Below are 20,731 nucleotides of genomic sequence, written 5' to 3' on the forward strand. Positions count from 1 at the left end.
CACCGGTCCCAGGTGCACAGATGGTTCGGACCCCCTCTTCCTAACTCTTTCAGCGTCCATCATCTCCAAGTCATGCTCACCGTAATCCTCTTCGGCCCCTTCATGCTGAGAACTTGAGCCTCCACCTCTCCTAGATCGTCCTCCTCTGCGACCCCCCTGCGTCCACGGCCGCCTCCTGGCCCGCTACCTTTCCTCATAAACCAATTTGCCCTGAGCTCCTTGAAGACAAGCGTCGATGGAGGGTGGATTCCCGTGCCATGTTCCTTATAGAGGTGGCCTGGCATGCCGCATACCGCACACCAATCCGGTAACTTCTCATACTTGACCTTGTAGATTTGCCTCTCGCCTCCTCTGATCATAGATACTGCGTTCTTGAGTGGCTTGGTGACGTTTATCCTGACCCACACACGGTAGAAGTTTCCCCTGAAATCATGCGATTGGGCCTCGGTAAAAAGAACCTCTCCCACCTTAGATGCAAGGGATGGAATCAAGTGGGCGTAGAGGAGCGGCACATCATGAATCTGGATCCATATCTCAATTGAGTCCAAACTGACCGTCGATGGCTTCGTCACCCCATCATATTCTTTGAGAATTACTGCGTCACCTTGGAAGTGCCACGGTCCCTCGTGCATGACCCTCTCCCAATCCCCTAGACAGGAAAATTGGATAGTGTAGAGGTTCTCCTCTAAGGGCTTGAACTTGGCTTCTTGTGCGAGATCCCCTGCCGCTCTCATATTCTTGAAAAACCAAAACTGACTGTAGGGTTTATCGGAGTTGACCCTAGCGAGAGCAATCCAACGTGCCGCCGCCCGCGGGACGTCCTTCTCATCAAAGATCACGTCGTCTAGGTCTTCCTCCTTCAGCCCTAACTCTTCCATCATCCTTGCGATGTCGCTGATCCCCTCCGGAGTCTGGGATCCATCTTCCGCCATGTTTTAAACCCTAACCAGAGCTTGAAGATCGGGTTTTCTGCAGGAGCCCTATGCCCTCGTTCCTCCGGACGCAGCCCAGACCTCGGAGAGCCCCCCCCCCCCCCCCGTAGTTGGGAGGAGAAGCTGCGGAGGAGTTGCGGGCAGGGAAGAAACAAGGCTCGATGGCGGCGAGAATCGCCCCCCGAGAAGCCCAAACCCTAACTAGAGGGAAAGATACTCGAGTCTGAAAACTATGGGTTCCAACCTGGTTCTTCGCCCCGGAGCGTAACTGAGAGCATCTCCAACAGCCGCGCTTCGCGCCACGCGCAAAAAACCTGTTTGCTGCACGTGCTTCGGCTGGTTTAGCACGGCCGCCAGCACTGGCTCCAACAGCCGCGCTATAATGCAGCGCGCGCGCGCCGCTCCAGCAGCGCGCAAAAATACAGCGCGCGCGACTCACTGGCATTTTGGACACAAACATTTCAGACACAAAATGAGTTTGAAACATTCATCAAAATGCAATGAACATGTGAAATTTGACACAAACAAGTTGATGAATAAAAGTTCATGCCCACAAGTTCAAAATCATGCCCACAAGTTCATCCAACCAAGTTGAAAATGCAAACTAAAGTTCAAGACACAAATGAAAGACACATCAATCATCTTCCTCGTCTTGGTCCTCATCTTCCGAAGACGATTCTTCCGCCTCCGAAGATGAATCTTCCTCCCTCACCTCATCACGCACCGCATCACGTGAAGCTTCGACGATGTTGGCAAGATCTTCAACGGCATCTTCATGGGAATGTGTGTGAGGAGGCACATCGAAAGACATTCCACCCATGGACGGAGGTGCACCCATGCCTCCCATGAGAGAAGCAAAACTCATGCCTCCTGATACGTCTCCAACGTATCTATAATTTTTGATTGCTCCATGCTACTTTATCTACTGTTTTGGACTATATTGGGCTTTATTTTCCACTTTTATATTATTTTTGGGACTAACTTATTAACTGGAGGCCCAGCCCAGAATTGCTGTTTTTTGCCTATTTCAGTGTTTCGAAGAAACAGAATATCAAACGGAGTCCAAACGGAATGAAACCTTCGGGAACGTGATTTTCTCACCGAATGTGATCCAGGAGACTTGGACCCTGCTCCAAGGAACAACCGAGGCGGTCACGAGGGTGGGGGCACGTCCTCCCCCCTGGGCGCGCCCCCCTACCTCGTGGGCCCCCTGTTCCTCCACCGACGTAGTCCTTCCTCCTATATATACCCCCCGACAGATCAAATACATAGCCAAAAACCTAATTCCACCGCCGCAACCTTCTGTATCCACGAGATCCCATCTTGGGGCCTGTTCCGGAGCTCCGCCGGAGGGGGCATCCACCACGGAGGGCTTCTACATCAACATCATAGCCTCTCCGATGAAGTGTGAGTAGTTTACCTCAGACCTTCGGGTCCATAGTTAGTAGCTAGATGGCTTATTCTCTCTTTTTGGATCTCAATACAATGTTCTCCCCCTCTCTTGTGGAGATCTATTCGATGTAATCTTCTCTTTGCGGTGTGTTTGTTGAGAACGATGAATTGTGGGTTTATGATCCAGCTTATCTATGAATAATATTTGAATATTCTCTGAATTCTTTTATGTATGATTGAGTTATCTTTGCAAGTCTCTTCGAATTATCCGTTTGGTTTGGCCAACTAGATTGGTAGTTCTGGCAATGGGAGAAGTGTTTAGCTTTGGGTTCAATCTTGCGGTGTCCTTTCCCAGTGACAGTAGGGGCAGCAAGGCACGTATTGTATTGTTGCCATCGAGGATAACAAGATGTTTTTTTACCATATTGCATGAATTTATCCCTCTACATCATGTCATCTTGCTTAAGGCGTTACTCTGTTTTTAACTTAATACTCTAGATGCATGCTGGATAGCGGTCGATGAGTGGAGTAATAGTAGTAGATGCAGAATCGTTTCGGTTTACTTGTCTCGGACATGATGCCTATACACATGATCATACCTAGATATACTCATAACTATGCTCAATTTTATCAATTGCTCAACAGTAATTTGTTCACCCACCGTAGAATACTTATGCTCTTGAGAGAAGCCACTAGTGAAACCTATGGCCCCCGGGTCTATTCACATCATATCAATCTCCATTACTTTAATACTTGCTTTGTTTTTTACTTTGCCTTTTACTTTTCACTTTGCATCTCTATATCAAAAATACCAAAAATATTATTTATCATCTCTATCAGATCTCACTCTCGTAAGTGACCGTGAAGGGATTGACAACCCCTAATCGCGTTGGTTGCGAGTAGCTATCGTTTTGTGCAGGTACGAGGGACTCGTGCGTGATCTCCTACTGGATTGATACCTTGGTTCTAAAAAACTGAGGGAAATACTTACGCTACTTTACTGCATCATCCTCTCCTCTTCGGGGAAATCCAACGCAGTGCTCAAGAGGTAGCAAGAAGAATTTCTGGCGCCGTTGTCGGGGAGTTTGCGCAAAAGTCAACCATACCAAGTACCCATCACAATCCCTATCTCTCGCATTACATTATTTGCCTCTCGTTTTCCTCTCCCCCACTTCACCCTTGCGGTTTTATTCGCTCTCTCTTTCCCAATCTCCTCCTCTCTTTTTCGCTCGCTTTCTTCCGCCTTGCTTTTGTTTGCCGCTATGTCTGAAATTGGGGAGATTATCATCGATATGGACAATAATGATAACACGGAAAATCCCGAGGCTCCGGCCGATGAACCCCCTATTTTGCATACTAAAAAGTTTTGAATCGGTAGTGGTAACATCATTGGCAAAAGCGTTATTCAAGATTTCTTTACTTGTGTCGGTGCTTTACCTTCTTTGGGAGGTTCTATTCTTCATAGAATTAGTAGTTTTACGGATGCTATCGCTATGCTTGTAGTTGAACTTGAAAGACAATTTATGCATATGCATCCTTGCATACAAAGAATTTTCCTAGAATTCTTCAATATTGAGCATTCTTCTGTTAAGCGCGTTGTTACTATCTTCTTGGCTCATGAGTTTAGATATATCATAAGAGAGGCCAAATAAATCTTTGCGCACTATAGGATGGACGCCGGTCGTCCTCCCATAGAGGCGATCCTCTATATCAAGAGGAATTTAGGCGTTTTCAATCTTCGGACTACGTTGCTTTTAATGAAAACCTTAGAAAAAGGTTCCTATCAATGTCTTGGTTGATTGCGTTAATGAACTTAATAATGCTTTTGCTCTTCGGAACAATGAGCTAGGTTACTCTCTTGAGTATAGGCTCACAAAAATTTGCCAAAGAATGCTTTTAGTGATGAAATAGTTGTGCACTATGAAGGGCCAGGGGAGGAACCCGTTCCTCCTGTGATTGATCTTGGGGACATCTGTCCCACTAAATTTAGCCCTTTTGATTACTTTTGCTTGGCTCAAAGAAAACTTGCCGCCGAACGTAGAGAATATGAGATGAGTCTTCAAGATCTATCTTATTATTATGGCACACATTAGATCTATTCTTGCTTTTACGCCTAGCACTACACCACAACACTACATCCCTAACAGCTAGGTTGGTCGGGAATACAAGTTCCCCCAACAGAGAGTCGGTCGGGAAAGAGTATTGCCGACCGACACCGTCTGTTGGGGAAATTCCAGACGGGAAAACCCTTTCCCGACCGACATGTCTTTCCCGACCGACTGTTTGTCGGCTATGGTGTATCTTTCCCGACCAACAGTCTGTTGGGGTTGCCATGGACCTTTCCCGACCAACAGTCGGTTGGGATTGCCATGGGCCTTTGCCGACCGACTATCAGACAGGGTAATCTTTCCCGACCGACAATCGGATAGTGCAGCCAAGAGATTTCCCGACCAACTATCTGATAGGTTCTTCTTTCCCGACCAACATTCTATGGGGCCAAGCATTAGCCTTTCCTGGCTGGTTGTGTGACAAGGTATATTTTGCCGACCAACATCTGTTAGCCCTCCCATAGCTGGATTTCACTTTACCAACAGAATGTCCATTAAGTTACATATTCGTAACTAACAGTGACATGCATCATCCAACAATACTGAACCAGAACCAAACAATAGTCACACACATTCATTAATTTTCACATATAAATAGTTCATTTGTTATGAATCAATGACCAGCCAAGTTTTCTATAAATAAACTAATGTAACTAATTAAATAGAGTTAACATGATAGTTCATTGCCTCGGAGCAAAAGTTCATCACTTTGTTTTCTGCAAAACAACATCTGCCTTGGCTCCTTGTAGTGGGCAACTACTACTCATCCTCACGGCTTCCCAGCAAGATTGTTTCATCGCTCTCGCACTTGACATCAAAGCCTTCATTCTTCATCCCATTGGAGAACATTCTCCAGCTTGAACATCTGCAAATCAAAATACCTGATAAATATTCCGCACCAACTACAGAACATTATATTCTCTAAACCGCCTTCAACATCATTTCATACCAAAGCAACTGAAGAGAATTCATTACCACTGAGACAGGAAAAGGGGTACCTTTCTAGAAATTTTAGAAGGGCGCGTACCTTAGCTCACCTCTTTTGTGTTTCCTATATCCTGAGATACAATGTATCCTGGTCTATGTGCCCATGGGGGATAACTACCTACATGCCATTCCTACATAAATGAAAGGAGTAAGAAATCGGATGATTAAGAAAAAGTAGCAGCTGATTAAGAACAGGTAGCAGCGAAAGCATTTGCTAAGCATCTGCAACATGATAAAGGATATTTCAATTAGCATCATGAGGCTTGCACAGTACAGAAACCAACTACCATTGCAAACATTAGCACACAAGAAGCAAAAAAAAAAAACATTACAAGCATAACCACACCAGTATAAAACAGAGCTCACTGGAATATAAGTAAAACTAAGAAGTTGGCATACACAGAAATAAATCTAAAAAGGGGAGATAAATCACACAGGAAGAAGTGAATATTTTCAAGAGACCCTAGAGAGAGAGAGAGAGAGTTCACCTTTTTCTGATTCACAAATACACAACACTTAGTTTTTTTGTTGTATCACTTGCTTTATGAACTAATAATCCATCTATATCTGTCATAGGAACTAAAGAATCATTTCTGTTGGGGTTTGCTACTACATATTGTGTTGCTAATGAAGGCAATTCGTATTTGGCATTTTCTTATATGAACATGGCAACAAAACTATCGCTAGCAAAATAGAAACTTGAGTAAATTCTCATTTCAAAGATATGGAAGTGATCATGTTCAGTGGTTCAAATTTTTAGTAAAAAAATGTGAAGAATAGTTTTGAAGTTGTTTCCATATTCACTTGCGGTGATGTACACCCAGAATTCAGCAGACAGCAGCATAGCAAGGTTGACAAGTAGCACACCAGCAAGATCAAACATAGTTCCACATCATTTCATTTTTCAGCTAGATATGATGCGCACTACAAAGCCAGAACCTAGAAGCTGCACATGGATTACAAAGTTTTTGTTATTTAGTGCACCAGTTGTTATAGTGGAGTTTCAATACAATAAATATCAAAATTACATAGTTATAGAAGTGTATTAATTAGCCATGCATAATAATACAAGTCCTTTAATTGGAAGCACTCCAACGCTCACATGTAAACAAAGAAGCTTTGAAATCCATAAAGTGAGCGCTTCAGCAAGGACAACACCCACTAGCAACTACTCCCTCTGTCCCATAATGTAAGACGTTTTTTGACACTACACCAGTGCTAAAAACGTCTTACATTATGGGACGGAGGGAGTAATTGTTAATTTGGAATGTGAACATCAGTAAAACCATGATAGCAGAAAGGCCAAGAGCGACTAAGTAAATGATTTGGTCTTTTCACTGGACATGGAAACTGTACATAAAGACAAGGGAACATGGCATCATACCATGCGACTAGATGAGAACAAAATAAAGTCTAGGAAGCTACTGTGCATTGGGTGATACAACATCGAATCAATTGTGCGACATTTTCATCAACCCGTGCATACTCCCTTAATCATAGTTGTAGAATAAGACCATATAATTTAAAAGAGTTCCCTTTAGATATCCCGTGTGAAATCTTACAGCACAATGGTTTGCATTAATGACAACTCCAACAAATATCTTAATATACATACATTGGAAAATTAACCACAGATAGTACATATAAAATATGTTGAGTATTACACTTCATAGGATTTCTGTACACCACTGGTCATGATCTTACAGTATGCACATATACCTCTTAATTTCTCTAATCACATAGTAATAAACTTGCAGTGGAAGGGATACTAAACAGAGTTTTTGGAGAAAATAGTGATGAAATCCACAATTAGTACTTCTGATAACATTAGATGAGAGAGAGAGAGACAGAGAGAGAGAGAGTAGTGCAGTTTTTATTTTGTTGCAAAGACGCATGTGCGAGTGTACTTGTCTAGTAAATTAATTCAAAAAATGACATAGTTCTTTTGATAACCTTGTACGCCACGCATTAACCCTTGGGGTGCTCACTCTTTGTCTCGATGTCAGCATTCTTCACAGGTTGATATAGTGTTCCCTTATTCATGAGTTAAGCTAGCACCACCTGCTCATTGGAACACATATACTCATAATGGTGGTCCCTTGTGATACAGAAAAAAAATTGTGGGGATATTGCTCAGATTCAGAAGGCATTGTATAGATTTTTTTTGACTTATTTTTATTTATCATACTTTCTTACATGGAAACAATATATATGCGCATAGTATAAGTTATATGTACAAAGCATAATGAAAAGGTTCAAATAGCATAAGACTGTTATAATCAATATGCATGATTAAAGAAGCTTACGTTCGCCTATTTTTCTCATATCAAATTCATCAATAAAAGCTACAGAAAAGCTAACCTTGCCTGACCAAATACGGGTCAAATTTGGAAATTGTTCTGTTCATCCCATCCTCTCCTTGCTTTGGATGCCTCGTAACTATGCTCATACACATGCTAATAAATTAGCTCAAGTTAACCTATATTTTTTAAAGAACCAAGAGAACCATGCAACTAAGTGCTGCAAATACAGTACATACAAATGTTTTTCTTCATAAATAGTGGCATATTATTGCTATTACCATTATCTTTTCTGAGAAGCACGACAAAGACATAAAATTTTACCGTATAACTTATTAACCTTACCGAGCATCATAATATGACCAACTGTGAGATTAATTATCTAATTCTATATATGCTTTTCCACATGTTTCAAATGCCTGAATCATTCCCCGAAAAAGAAGACGTCCTAAATCTTAGAGGCCACTATATAACATGTTTAGCTATCCAGATTGCCAGATCTGCAAAATCAATCAGTAGATGGTCAATCACTTACCACATGCAGTTTAATTGTCCCAGCTTAACATACGTACAATGGTGGAGGCAGCTCATCTGATTAGAGATCCGACTATGCCTAGGGCGGCGCATAGTCTGGCCCCTGCTGCATAGGGAGGCAGCGCCTGGATCTGATTAGAGAGCCACACATGGAGACACATGAGCACGTCTGCACGGGCGCAAGTGTAACAATCCCTGAAGGTAAAAGAACCAGCAGATATCATCTAAACAAACAAAATCAAAATTAGCAACCTCCAGGATGTAAACTAACCTGCAATAGTTCAAGTGGCAGCAGCCTTGTCCTAATAGAAATCCCGTACTTTCTTCTGTCATGCTCATCTAGGAGGATGGGACGAAAAAGGTGAAAGATGAACAGGTGATACTCTACTCAAGTCTCTCTTTTTGCAGGGAGGAACGGGAACCTGGGAGTCGAGGTAAGTGCCGGAGCTGATGACGCCGCTCGCCGGGATCCCAACCCTGAAAGCTTCCACGAGAGGTAAGCACTAGCGCCTCCAGGGAGCGCTCCGGCGCCCGCCCTGTCTCCCCCGTCTGCAGTGGGTTAAGCCCCATCGCTCCCGGGATCTGCAGCAAATTAAGCCCCAGATCTGCCCGGCGGCCGCCGTGATGACGACGAGGTGAGGAGAGAGACCCGGTTGAGCAGAGGGTTTGAGCGTGTGGGGGCAGCAAGCCAGCAGGGGGGGGGGGGGGGGGGGTAGCGCAGACGCCGGGTGGAGAGGCCGGCGGCGGGTGCCCATGGCGGCGCGCGTGGGGAATGAGAAAGGGACTAGGGATTTGCCTCTCCCGTGCGTGCTGAGTAATGTGTTGTGGGGAAACATTTCGCGGGCTTTGGGCCAAAAGGGGGCGCTAAAATTTCTATACGCGCGCCCTGGCCCATTTCCCGCAGGCCGTTGGTCGGGGTTATTTCCCGACCGATGTATGGATGGGCATTAGAGCTTTCCCGACCCATCGTCTGACAATAATTGTGCTAACATTCCCGACCGACTATCCGTTTCTGTTTACAAGTTTTCCCAACCGATTGTTCGTTACACGTTTTCCCATTCAACAGTCGGTCGGCGAAAATGACTTTTCTCAACACACGTCTGTAGGTAATGTAGTATCATGGTGTAGTGTAGCTAGGGGCGTTAAACGATAGCGCTTATTGGGAGGCAACCCAATTTTATTTTTTGTTTTTTGTTTTTTATTATGTTTAGGAATAAATAATCCATCTAGCCTTTGGTTAGATGTGGTTTTATGTTTTAGTTAGTGTTTGTGCCAAGTAGAACCTATAGGATAACCTACGATGATAGTTGATTTGATTCTGCTGAAAAACAGAAACTTTGCGCTCACGAAAACAAATTTAATAAATCCCAGAAACGTGCTTTTGCATTGATTCTTTTTGCTGATGATCAATAAACAAATTTTCCAGTACGCCCTATTTTGGTAGAATTTTTAGAGTTCCAGAAGTTTGCGTTAGTTACATATTGCTACAGACTGTTCTGTTTTTGACAGATTCTGTTTTTCGTGTGTTGTTTGCTTATTTCAATGAATCTATGGCTAATTATATCTTTTGAGCTTGATAGTTTTGCTCATAGTGCTTCACTTATACCTTTTGAGCGTGATAATTTTTGCTCTAGTGCCTCACTTAGATCTTTTAGATCACGGTGGGGGATTTGTTTTAAAGAAACTATTGATCTCTCATGCTTCACTTAGATTATTTTTGAGAGTCGTTAATAGCATGGTAATTTGCTTAATATTAATATACTTGGTATTCAAGATATGTGAAACTTTCTTTTGAGTACGTTGAATACCAAGATAAGTTTGATGCTTGATAATTGTTTTGAGATATGGAGGTGATAATATCAAAGCAATGCTAGTTGGGGTGATTATGAATTTAAAGAATGCTTGTGTTGAAGTTTGTGATTCCTGTAGCATGCACGCATGGTGAACCGCTTTGTGATGAAGTTGGAGCATAATTTTATTTATTGATTGTCTTCCTTATGAGTGGCGGTCGGGGACGAGCGATGATCTTTTCCTACCAATCTATCCTCCTAGGAGCATGTGTGTAGTGCTTTGGCTTTTGATGACTTCTAAATTTTTGCAACAAGTGCATGAGTTCTTTTGATTAATGTTGAGTCCATGGATTATACGCACCCTTTCACCCTTCCACCATTGCTAGCCTCTCTAATACCGAGCACTTTTCGTCGGTATCATACACCCAACGTATACCTTCCTCAAAACATCCACCATACCTACCTATCATGGCATTTTCATAGCCATTCTGAGATATATTGCCATGCAACTTTCCACCATTCCGTTCATATGACACACATTACTTTTGTCATATTGTTTTTTGCATGAACATGTAGTTGACATTATATTTGTGGCAAAGCCACCATTCATAATTCTTTCATACATGTCACTCTTGATTCATTGCATATCCCGGTACACCGCCGGAGGCATTCATATAGAGTCATACCTTGTTCTAGTTTCCGGACAAAAAAATAAAATAAAAAAAAGAGGCCATAAAAAAGGGAAAGGCCCAAATAAAAAAATATGAGAGAAAAAGAGAGAAGGGACAATGCTACTATCCTTTTACCACACTTGTGCTTCAAAGTAGCACCATGATCTTCATGATAGAGAGTCTCATATGTTGTCACTTTCATATACTAGTGGGAATTTTTCATTATGGAACTTGGCTTGTATATTTCAATGATGGGCTTCCTCAAAAGTGCCCTAGGTCTTCGTGAGCAAGCAAGTTGGATGCACACCCACTTAGTTTCTTTTGTTGAGCTTTCATATATTTATAGCTCTAGTGCATCCGTTGCATGGCAATCCCTACTCACTCACATTGATATCTATTAATGGGCATCTCCATAGCCCGTTGATATGCCTAGTTGATGTGAGACTATCTTCTCCTTTTTGTCTTCTTCACAACCACCATTCTATTCCACATATAGTGTTATGTCCATGGCTCACGCTCATGTATTGCGTGAAAGTTGAAAGAGTTTGAGATTACTAAAGTATGAAACAATTGCTTGGCTTATCATCGGGGTTGTGCATGATTAAATACTTTATGTGATGAAGATATAGCTTAGCCAGACTATATGATTTTCTAGGGATAACTTTCTTTAGCCATGCTTTTTTGAGAAGACATGATTGCTTTGATTAGTATGCTTGATGTATTATTACTTTTATGTCAATATGAACTTTTGTCTTGAATCTTTCGGATTTAAATATTCATACTACAATTAAGAAGATTTACATTGAAATTATGCCAAAGCATCACTCCGCATCAAAAATTCTTTTTTATCATTTACCTACTCGAGGACGAGCAGGAATTAAGCTTGGGGATGCCTGATATGTCTCCAACGTATCTATAATTTTTGATTGCTCCATGCTACTTTATCTACTGTTTTGGACTATATTGAGCTTTATTTTCCACTTTTATATTATTTTTGGGACTAACCTATTAACCGGAGGCCCCCAGAATTGTTGTTTTTTGCCTATTTCAGTGTTTCGAAGAAACAGAATATCAAACGGAGTCCAAACGGAATGAAACCTTCGGGAACGTGATTTTCTCACCGAACATGATCCAGGAGACTTGGACCCTGCTCCAAGGAACAACCGAGGCGGTCACGAGGGTGGGGGCGCGCCCTCCCCTGGGCGCGCCCCCCTACCTCGCGGGCCCCTGTTGCTCCACCGACATACTCCTTCCTCCTATATATACCTACATACCCCCGACAGATCAAATACGGAGCCAAAAACCTAATTCCACCGCCGCAACCTTCCATATCCATGGGATCCCATCTTGGGGCCTGTTCCGGAGCTCCGCCGGAGGGGGCATCCACCATGGAGGGCTTCTACATCAACACCATAGCCTCTTCGATGAAGTGTGAGTAGTTTACCTCAGACCTTCGGATCCATAGTTAGTAGGTAGATGGCTTCTTCTCTCTTTTTGGATCTCAATACAATGTTGTCCCCTCTCTTGTGGAGATCTATTCGATGTAATCTTCTTTTTGCAGTGTGTTTGTTGAGACCGATGAATTGTGGGTTTATGATCCAGCTTATCTATGAATAATATTTGAATCTTTTCTGAATTATTTTATGTATGATTGAGTTATCTTTGCAAGTCTCTTCGAATTATCCATTTGGTTTGGCCAACTAGATTGGTAGTTCTGGCAATGGGAGAAGTGTTTAGCTTTGGGTTCAATCTTGCGGTGTCCTTTCCCAGTGACAGTAGGGACAGCAAGGCACGTATTGTATTGTTGCCATCAAGGATAACAAGATGGGGTTTTTATCATATTGCATGAATTTATCCCTCTACATCATGTCATCTTGCTTAAGGCGTTACTCTGTTTTTAACTTAATACTCTAGATGCATCCTGGATAGCGGTCAATGAGTGGAGTAATAGTAGTAGATGCAAAATCGTTTCGGTTTACTTGTCTCGGACGTGATGCCTATACACATGATCATACGTAGATATACTCATAACTATGCTCAATTCTATCAATTGCTCAACAATAATTTGTTCACCCACTGTAGAATACTTATGCTCTTGAGAGAAGCCACTAGTGAAACCTATGGCCCCCGGGTCTATTCACATCATATCAATCTCCATTACTTTAATACTTGCTTTGTTTTTACTTTGCCTTTTACTTTTCACTTTGCATCTCTATATCAAAAATACCAAAAATATTATTTACCATCTCTTTCAGATCTCACTCTCGTAAGTGACCGTGAAGGGTTTGACAATCCCTAATCGCGTTGGTTGCGAGTAGCTATCGTTTTGTGCAGGTACGAGGGACTCGTGCGTGATCTCCTACTGGATTGATACCTTGGTTCCCAAAAACTGAGGGAAATACTTACGCTACTTTACTGCATCATCCTCTCCTCTTTGGGGAAATCCAACGCAGTGCTCAAGAGGTAGCACCTCCCATGGCAGCCATAGCGTCGGATGGTGCTCCAAAGCCACCCATGCCTCCCATGGCAATCGTAGGTGCACCCATGCCTCCCATGGCTTCGAAGCCACCCATGCCACCCATGCCGCCAAGGCCACCGCCACCCATGCCGCCAAGGCCACCACCACCCATGCCGCCAAGGCCATCGCCACCCATTGCGCGGATCATGGCTCTTTTTTGGATCAAGACTTCTTCACGGGCAAGGTTGACATATTCCTTTTACGCATCATTGAACAAAGATGTGTCCAAGAAGAACAAGTGCTTCTCCCATTCCAACAACTTAGCTCGTTCCTCCATGCCCACCTTCCTCTGCTCCAATGCCACTTTCCTCTCCTCGGCGGCCACCCTTCTCTCCTCGGCCGCACCATCTTGGTTCCTTGCCATTTTCCTCACCTCGTTGGCTTCTTTTCTTGCCTTCACAATAGCTTCCATAGCATTTTTTAGCTCATCATCTCCTTTCCTCTTCTTCTTTTCGGTTTTGTCTTTCTTGCACCCATCCGGTCGTTTTGGCTTTGAGTATGAAACCGAGTTGGGTGTGGGGCTTCTCTTGCCGTCATCACTTGATGCATCATCCTCTTCCTCCTCCTCATCATCATTCAACTCAATTGTTTGCTTGCGTTTGTTGCTCAAATGCAAATCATCCAAACCATCACGCTTCTTCCATTTCTCATCATCCTTCAACACTTCATAGCAATGAGGCAATGTGAAGATCCTTCCTTTATTGATCTTCCCCTTCTTGGTTGTCCTCGTCTCTTCTTTGAACAAGTTTTGTGCAATGTTGTATTACAAGAAAAACAAAACAAGTTAGCACTTCGGACACCAAAAACAAGTATGATGAACATGTATGAGATGCCACTTACTCTATCATCCTCATTTGTTCCACTTGGGTTAATCTTGTCAACTGCCTTTTGTGCGGCCGCCCACTTTTGACAATCCGAGTTGATTGTTGACCATCGGGACCGAAGTGATCTCTCGGAGCGGTCAATTCCACTCACGTTGTTAGCATCAAAGTGTTCTTTCATTCGCCCCCAATTAGCATCTCTACTTTGATCACCTCCAACGGATGGATCCCTCGACACTTGCAACCAAGTATTGCATAGTAACTTGTCATCGTTGGTGGTGTAATTGCCCGCTCTTCCTTTCGACGCGTCGACAATGCCCTCACCCTCCTCGTCCACCTCAAACTCACGGTCTTCGAAATGGATGTCATTGGTTTGAGACCGATGCGAATTTTTGGACCCAACACCCATAGTTGACATGTATGCATCATCATTGAGACTACAAAGTTTTTTGAACAATGCAAATAAGCTATCTATATGATGATGCATTGAAAAAATAACAAAAAAAAATAAAAGATGGATTTTTTTTACCTTGGGGGCATTTCGTCAAACACATGGTGCGCGTCGGTGGCCGGCTCAACGAGTGAGCTCGCCGGAGCTATAGCCGCCGCGCCCGTCAAACGCCCTGCAAGCTTCTTTCCCCTCGCCTTCGAGCTGCCGGAGCCGTCCGCCGCCTTGTTCTTCTTCGCGGATGTCTTGCCCTTCTTCGGCCGCGCCGCATTGGGGAGCTTCGAGGGTGCGGCGGCGGCACGGGACGGCGCCGGCGCGACGCCCCCCGTCAACGTGGTCATCTGCGGCGGCAAGAAGAGGCTGCGCGCGAGGCCGACGCTCGGCGGAGCTCCGGCGATGGCGACGCCAACGCTCCCCGCGCTAGGGTTTCCGACGGCGGCGGGGAGGGGGGGAGGGGTCGCGGCTGTACAATGGGGTGAGCGGGGTGCCGACGCGTGCGTCCATGGCGAAGTTCGCCGGCGCCAGCACGCGCGGGTCATAGGAGGCGGAGAGGAGAGAGTGCGGCGCGAGCGCTCGAATGTGCGGCGCGCGGAAGCGGGCGCCCCAAATACACCGCGCGGGATAGCGTATTCGACCGCGCGCTCAACTCATTATAGCGCGCACGCGGTTTTTGCGCGTCCGCTGGAGCGACCCGCCGCGTTGCGCGCGCTAAAACGGCCTAATTTGCGGCGCGACGCTAATTTAGCGCGGCTGGTGGAGATGCTCTGAGAAAAAAAAATCCCCATCGAGGGGTCGAGGCGTCGAGCTAAACCTACTCGTTCCCGAGCGGCCGAGCTCTCCACCGCCGCCGCCGCCGCCACCGGCTGCCAACCACCGCCTCGTCTCCCTCACACCTCGTCGGCCTACGCCCTCTCCCTCTCCCCTACCCCTCCCCTCACAGATCAGTGCGCCCCCTCCTCCTCCAGCTCGCTTCCTCGCCCCCTCCTCGACGTCCTCGTCGGGTGCGCCGTGCATCACCCGGCTGGCGCGCGCCGGGGCCAGCGTCGCGCCGGCTGACCCAGCCGTCTATCGCAGCCCCGTCATCGTCACACACCCGGGCGAGGGGCAACAGCGCGGCCTGGAGGATCAGATCCTCCTACGGCGCAGCAGGGCGACGACACCTCCACCTCCTACATCGGCGCTTCCTAAGTCAAGTTCGTCGAGGCCGGCAGCGCCCGCGCCGTCCCGCTCATCTACAAGGCTACAACAAGCCCGCGAGCGCCTCCTCAAGGTCACTTCCTCCAAATCCCCCTCCCCCCTCCCTTCCTCTCTCATTTTACTCCAGAAATTCCTGTTCTTTGGAAGTCAACCCGAAGTAGATCTCGGTGGTATCTTGATTATTCAGTGCAGTAGACCACTTTGTAAATTACAACTTATATTTGTTTACAGAGGGAGTACAAACTAAGGTACATGGGTTGCTGTTCATGAACAACACAAGTAGCAGGCATTTGGTTAATGTTCATGGGTTGCTGTTTCAAGAACAGAGAATTGCTATTAGTTGCTTCTGCTTGATTAGGATTTGGAGTTACTGTAATTAACATGTTAGTATGGCACTAAACGCATGAATTTTACAATCTACTGGACATCCTTTGCAAATTCCTGTAATAGTGAAGAAATAGAACCATAGGCTGAATGAAATTTTAACTGTCAAGTGCATTCTTGTTCTGATTGTACATATACTGATACTTTACATGTATGGGTGGGGAACTGATCTAGAACCATAGGCTACAACCTTAGTTTCTAGAATCGGTTAGTTTGGTTTTGGTGAATCTGTCATATGGTATAGTTTGGGCTGGGCGCCAATGCCAATTACGTGGGTTCAGTTTGGTTTGGTTTCTGAAATGTCAGCACGTGGGTTCAGTTCAGGTTTGGTTCGGTTGCCCACCCACTCTCAGATTTACTCCTACCCTAATTAAAATGAAAAAACCTAATTCCAACCCCTTTCTACGCCGCCTTCTCCAACCCTTCCCCCCGCCGCCGCCTTCTCCAACCCTTCCCGCCTGGCCGCCGCCTTCTGCCAACGCTTCCCCAGCCCGCCCCTACGCCACCGCCTTATTTCACACGCTTCCACCGGCATCCGGCTATTCGCTTTGGAGTTATCCCCGGTTCCTACCCTTTTGCGCGAGATCCTGTGATACATGGAGAGCAAGTGCCAGATCTAGATCTGGCCATAGCTTTCTTGAAAATAACCATTTGCGAGCGCAAAGAGGGAACCAAGGTCCAATGTCCACCGATTGCTTTGAGTGAATGGGCTTGTCCTCTCATGTTAGGTTTTGGCAGCGCGGGCTTCAAGTGGCCTTGTACGGTGGGCCTGATGATGTAAGTTACTTCGTGTTTCACTTCTACTTTGCTCCATAGTGGATTCTTTTGGGACATATCCGTCCCATGAATGATGGAGTACTATTTTTTTTTGTCACTCAAAAACATAAATTATCTCTTGTCGAAAAAAAGCTACTCTTTCCGCTGGCCGGCGGAGTTGTCGAGTCGGTCTGGAACCGGCAGTCGGATCCGTTTTCATGTCAAACAGCAGATTACCTGCCTGGTGTCCGGATCTTTCCGAGTTGTCGACCGCCTGGTGTCCTGGTCGGTTTGGGAACCGGTAGTCCGAATATGTTCTCATGTCTATCGACAGAGCACCTACCTGATTGTGCTCAATATATATGCACGCACATCGATATCTATAGACATAGTTTCTCACCCAGATTAACATTGTCTTGTTGGTGCATTTAGGACGCAACGAAGGCTGTGATGGCTGTGAGCTTGAAAACAATCCCAGAAATACAGAAGGTATACAAGCGGAGAGTGCGCCGGCAGGTCCCTGTGATACCTGACGAGATTGTCTTTGAGATTCTTGTCCGGCTGCCTGTTAAAGCTATCATAAGGTTCAAGTCCGTCAACAAGACTTGGCATGCTATCATCTCTCATCCATGCTTCATCGGTTCACATCTCCAACAATCTGCCAAGAACCAAGAACGTAAGCCTTCCTTCCTCATCACCCCACATATCCTGGACAAGGTGATCGATAGCGAGGCCTGGCCGACCACCTTTTCCAACTACATCCCCTTCTACTCATGGCAAGAGGGCCAGGACAATGCGTGCCTTGTTCACTCAACAACCTTCCGTGGCGAGTTTGGGTCAGTTCACAACATGGTGCACTGCGACGGGCTTGTAGTGCTCCCGACCAACACCAAGGTGTTTGTCTTCAACCCAGCAATACATGATGTCCTTAAGCTGCGTAATGGCCAAAAGGATGAGTGGCAATTCCCGACTGTCAGTTTGGGCTTTGACCCACGCACGAGCAAGTACAAGGTTGCTCGCTTCTTTTACCGTTCAATAAATTTTTCTACAAGGACTTATAGTGTGGGAATGGAAATCTTTACTATCGGTGGTGATGATAACTCCTGGCGGAGTGTTGCGGAGGATCCACCGTTGCCAATTGAGCCGGGGACTGTCACACACTTTAAGGGCTCTTTGTATTTGCTTGTATGGGATGAACTCGTTGAAAGGTGCCCACAAGGTGTTCTTCGCTTCAGTTTAGAAGATGAAACATTTAGTTTCATATGCCATCCTCAACTTCAGTCATGCAAAGGGGAGCAGCTCAACTTTATTGAGCTAGGTGGAGAACTATGCCTAGCTCAATGCCTTGATGGGAAACAAGTAATATGGATGCTGCACTCTGTTGACGGTCATGAATGGATTCAACACCGTGTTATTATCTTACCTAAGCCAGAGCTGTACAAAACTTTATCGGTCCTTCCTAAAGATGTTTTGCTTATTCGCAGTGGTAATTGTCTTTACCACTATGCTGATGCCCGTCGAGATGCAAGGGAAGTGGGTCGTCTGGATCAGCTGAGGTATAAGAATCCTAGAGTTGGGTCCTTTGATTATGTTGGTCAGGATATCTTCATCTTCGACATGTTTTCATACACGGAGAGTCTTCATCCAGTGACAAAGCAAGGCAAACAGAGAATCTATAAGGATGGAGATGAAGCATTAGATGGATGATGAAAAGCATTCGAGAGAAGCCATCTTAATTACTATCAGTTTAGTTTGTCTTTTATCATTGTAACCGCAGGCCATACGGGGCCATACATGTACCGTTTGTTTACCTGCCTGAACAATGAACCAGTTATTCTATCTGCTCGTCGTTTTTTTCTCCTTCCGATATATGCTAGGTAGGTTTATTAGGCCCCTTTTATTTTGGTGTAAAGTATGACCAAAAGTTTTAACCAACGAAATGTAAACTATATGTCACAGGAATTATATTGTTAAAAAATTCTTTCAAATACAAATCCATTAATCTATTATTTTAAAATATATACTACCTATTTTAGTAGTCTATATAGTTGAGTTGGTCAAAGTCTAGCCCAAAATACAAAGGGGCGCAATAAACCTGGACGGAGGTAGTAGCGTATAATCTTTTGTGTTATGGGAAACGTTTTCATGACAGACCGGTTGGTCACATGCGGGCTGTGCGTTTTGCTTCGATCATCATTGTAGTTTTTATTTATCGCTCAAAGTCTTTTGCTTCGATCATTGTAGTTTTTATTTATCGCTTAAAGTCTGGCCCAAAATACAAAGGAGCGCAATAAACCCGGACGGAGGTAGTAGCATATAGTCTTTTTCGTTATGGAAAAAACGACGGACAGGCCAGTCACATGCAGGCTGTGCATTTCGCTTTGATCGTGCTGACACATTGTAGTTTTTTTATCGTCTTCTTCCACAACACATCTTAGCCTTATCTGCTCCCCATGATTTCTTGCTGCCGGTCCGTCATGGCTTCCGCTGGCGAGCTTCGCCACCGAATGGACCTCTCCTATACCCCTCTTTTTTCTCTTTCTTTCCGGTGACCTCTTCCTCCCACCTACCTCAAATTTCATGTTGTTGTCCCCGCTCCTAACAACCAAGGGCGGGTCCACCTAAGGTCATTGGTATAGGATGTACACCCAAATATTTTGGCAACAAAACTCTATATATGGTATATACTCCCTCCATTTTTCACAAATAGTGCATCCGTGTTTTCTGAGATCAAGTTTGACCGTAAATTTAACCAACGCGACCGACTGCGGCGGGAGCAAAAATTATATCACAGAATTCGTATCGAAAATATGAATTCTGTGATATGATTTTTGCTCCCGCCTCAATCGGTCGCGTTGGTCAAATTTATGGTCAAATTTAAATCTCGGGAAGCACATACCCACTACATTGTGGAAGGGAGAGAGTATTAGTTATATGTGTGTTAACCATGGTGTAGTTTAAGCAATGAACATCACATTCATTTGCAAGCCTTGTGCACCTCGTCCAACGAGAGCATCTCGTTCTGGCACACTTGCGCACGACCCAATTGGCCCAGCGTGAGTAGCTTGATCCCCCGGTTCCCAGTTATCATATCTACTAGATCGGGATCGCGCCTTGAGGTAAGGGTGCCGGGCTCAATATTTTGGTCAAAACAGATAATGCTAAGTTAGTAGGAATCCAGATTTAGCATATGCATTCGTACATATAACAATAAAGTGAAGAAAAAACATTCAATTGTTAGAGGAGCGAGCATAGTGGTGCTCGATATCGGCATGAGATCATAAGGAGGAATCGATTTCGGTGTGTTTAGAAGACCACAAAAGATAGCCACTCGACATGAAGTTCAATACCAAAAGTGCAACCACTCGACATGAAATTCGATACCAAAAGTGTGATAATAGGAGAGGGAGTAATACGAGCAAATAAAGGAGAGACAACTGCCGAGCCATAGCTACTAAGCACACTAATAGGTGGCTTCATTATTCAATTGCCTTGTCGATAAACTTTGTAGGCGCCACCACACGATCCTGATGCAAACAAATCGTGAGGTATATACGGCATATCATAATTTCTATATAGATAATGCACTTGTGATTTTGTAACTTACCCTCTTTTTAAAACCTATGGATGGTGAGTGTGTCCCCCCTGTCAATCTCAAAGTCAAAGACGCATATGTGAAACTCTTTGAGCCTTGATGCCTTGGCAAAGTCTGGCCAATTCTTTGATAAGGTGGCCCTCTTGTCTGTACCCATTATCATCCGGACGTGTCTCATAACACCCTCAGTGCTGAGTTTGACTGTGATGTCCTTGACTGGCTCGCATTTAGATGGTCCATTAGATGTAGCTCTGTGGAGTGACAATATATGTACTAGAAAAAAAAGTGCATTGGTCAC

At 44.7% G+C, this 20,731-nt stretch overlaps 1 long non-coding RNA gene and 1 pseudogene across 9 annotated transcripts; one reads left to right on the top strand and one right to left on the bottom strand.

The window, feature by feature from the left end:
* Window positions 1-20,731, top strand: part of LOC123089952 (lecithin-cholesterol acyltransferase-like 1) — an 85,241-nt pseudogene that overhangs the window by 18,815 nt on the left and 45,695 nt on the right.
* On the bottom strand, window positions 4,976-8,971 carry LOC123090976 (uncharacterized). 9 transcript variants are annotated; one of them, XR_006442688.1, is made up of 6 exons: window positions 8,676-8,971; window positions 8,525-8,592; window positions 7,781-8,448; window positions 7,373-7,480; window positions 5,460-5,550; window positions 4,976-5,297 (listed from the first exon to the last, which is right to left on the bottom strand). It is a non-coding gene; the product is annotated as an uncharacterized lncRNA (long non-coding RNA). The 9 variants fall into 9 exon arrangements; XR_006442693.1 differs by having other exon boundaries at window positions 5,470-5,550; window positions 7,373-8,448; XR_006442694.1 differs by having other exon boundaries at window positions 5,431-5,550; window positions 7,373-8,448.

Source organism: Triticum aestivum, chromosome 4B (assembly GCF_018294505.1).
Source record: "Triticum aestivum cultivar Chinese Spring chromosome 4B, IWGSC CS RefSeq v2.1, whole genome shotgun sequence".
Classification (NCBI taxonomy): Eukaryota; Viridiplantae; Streptophyta; class Magnoliopsida; order Poales; family Poaceae; genus Triticum; species Triticum aestivum.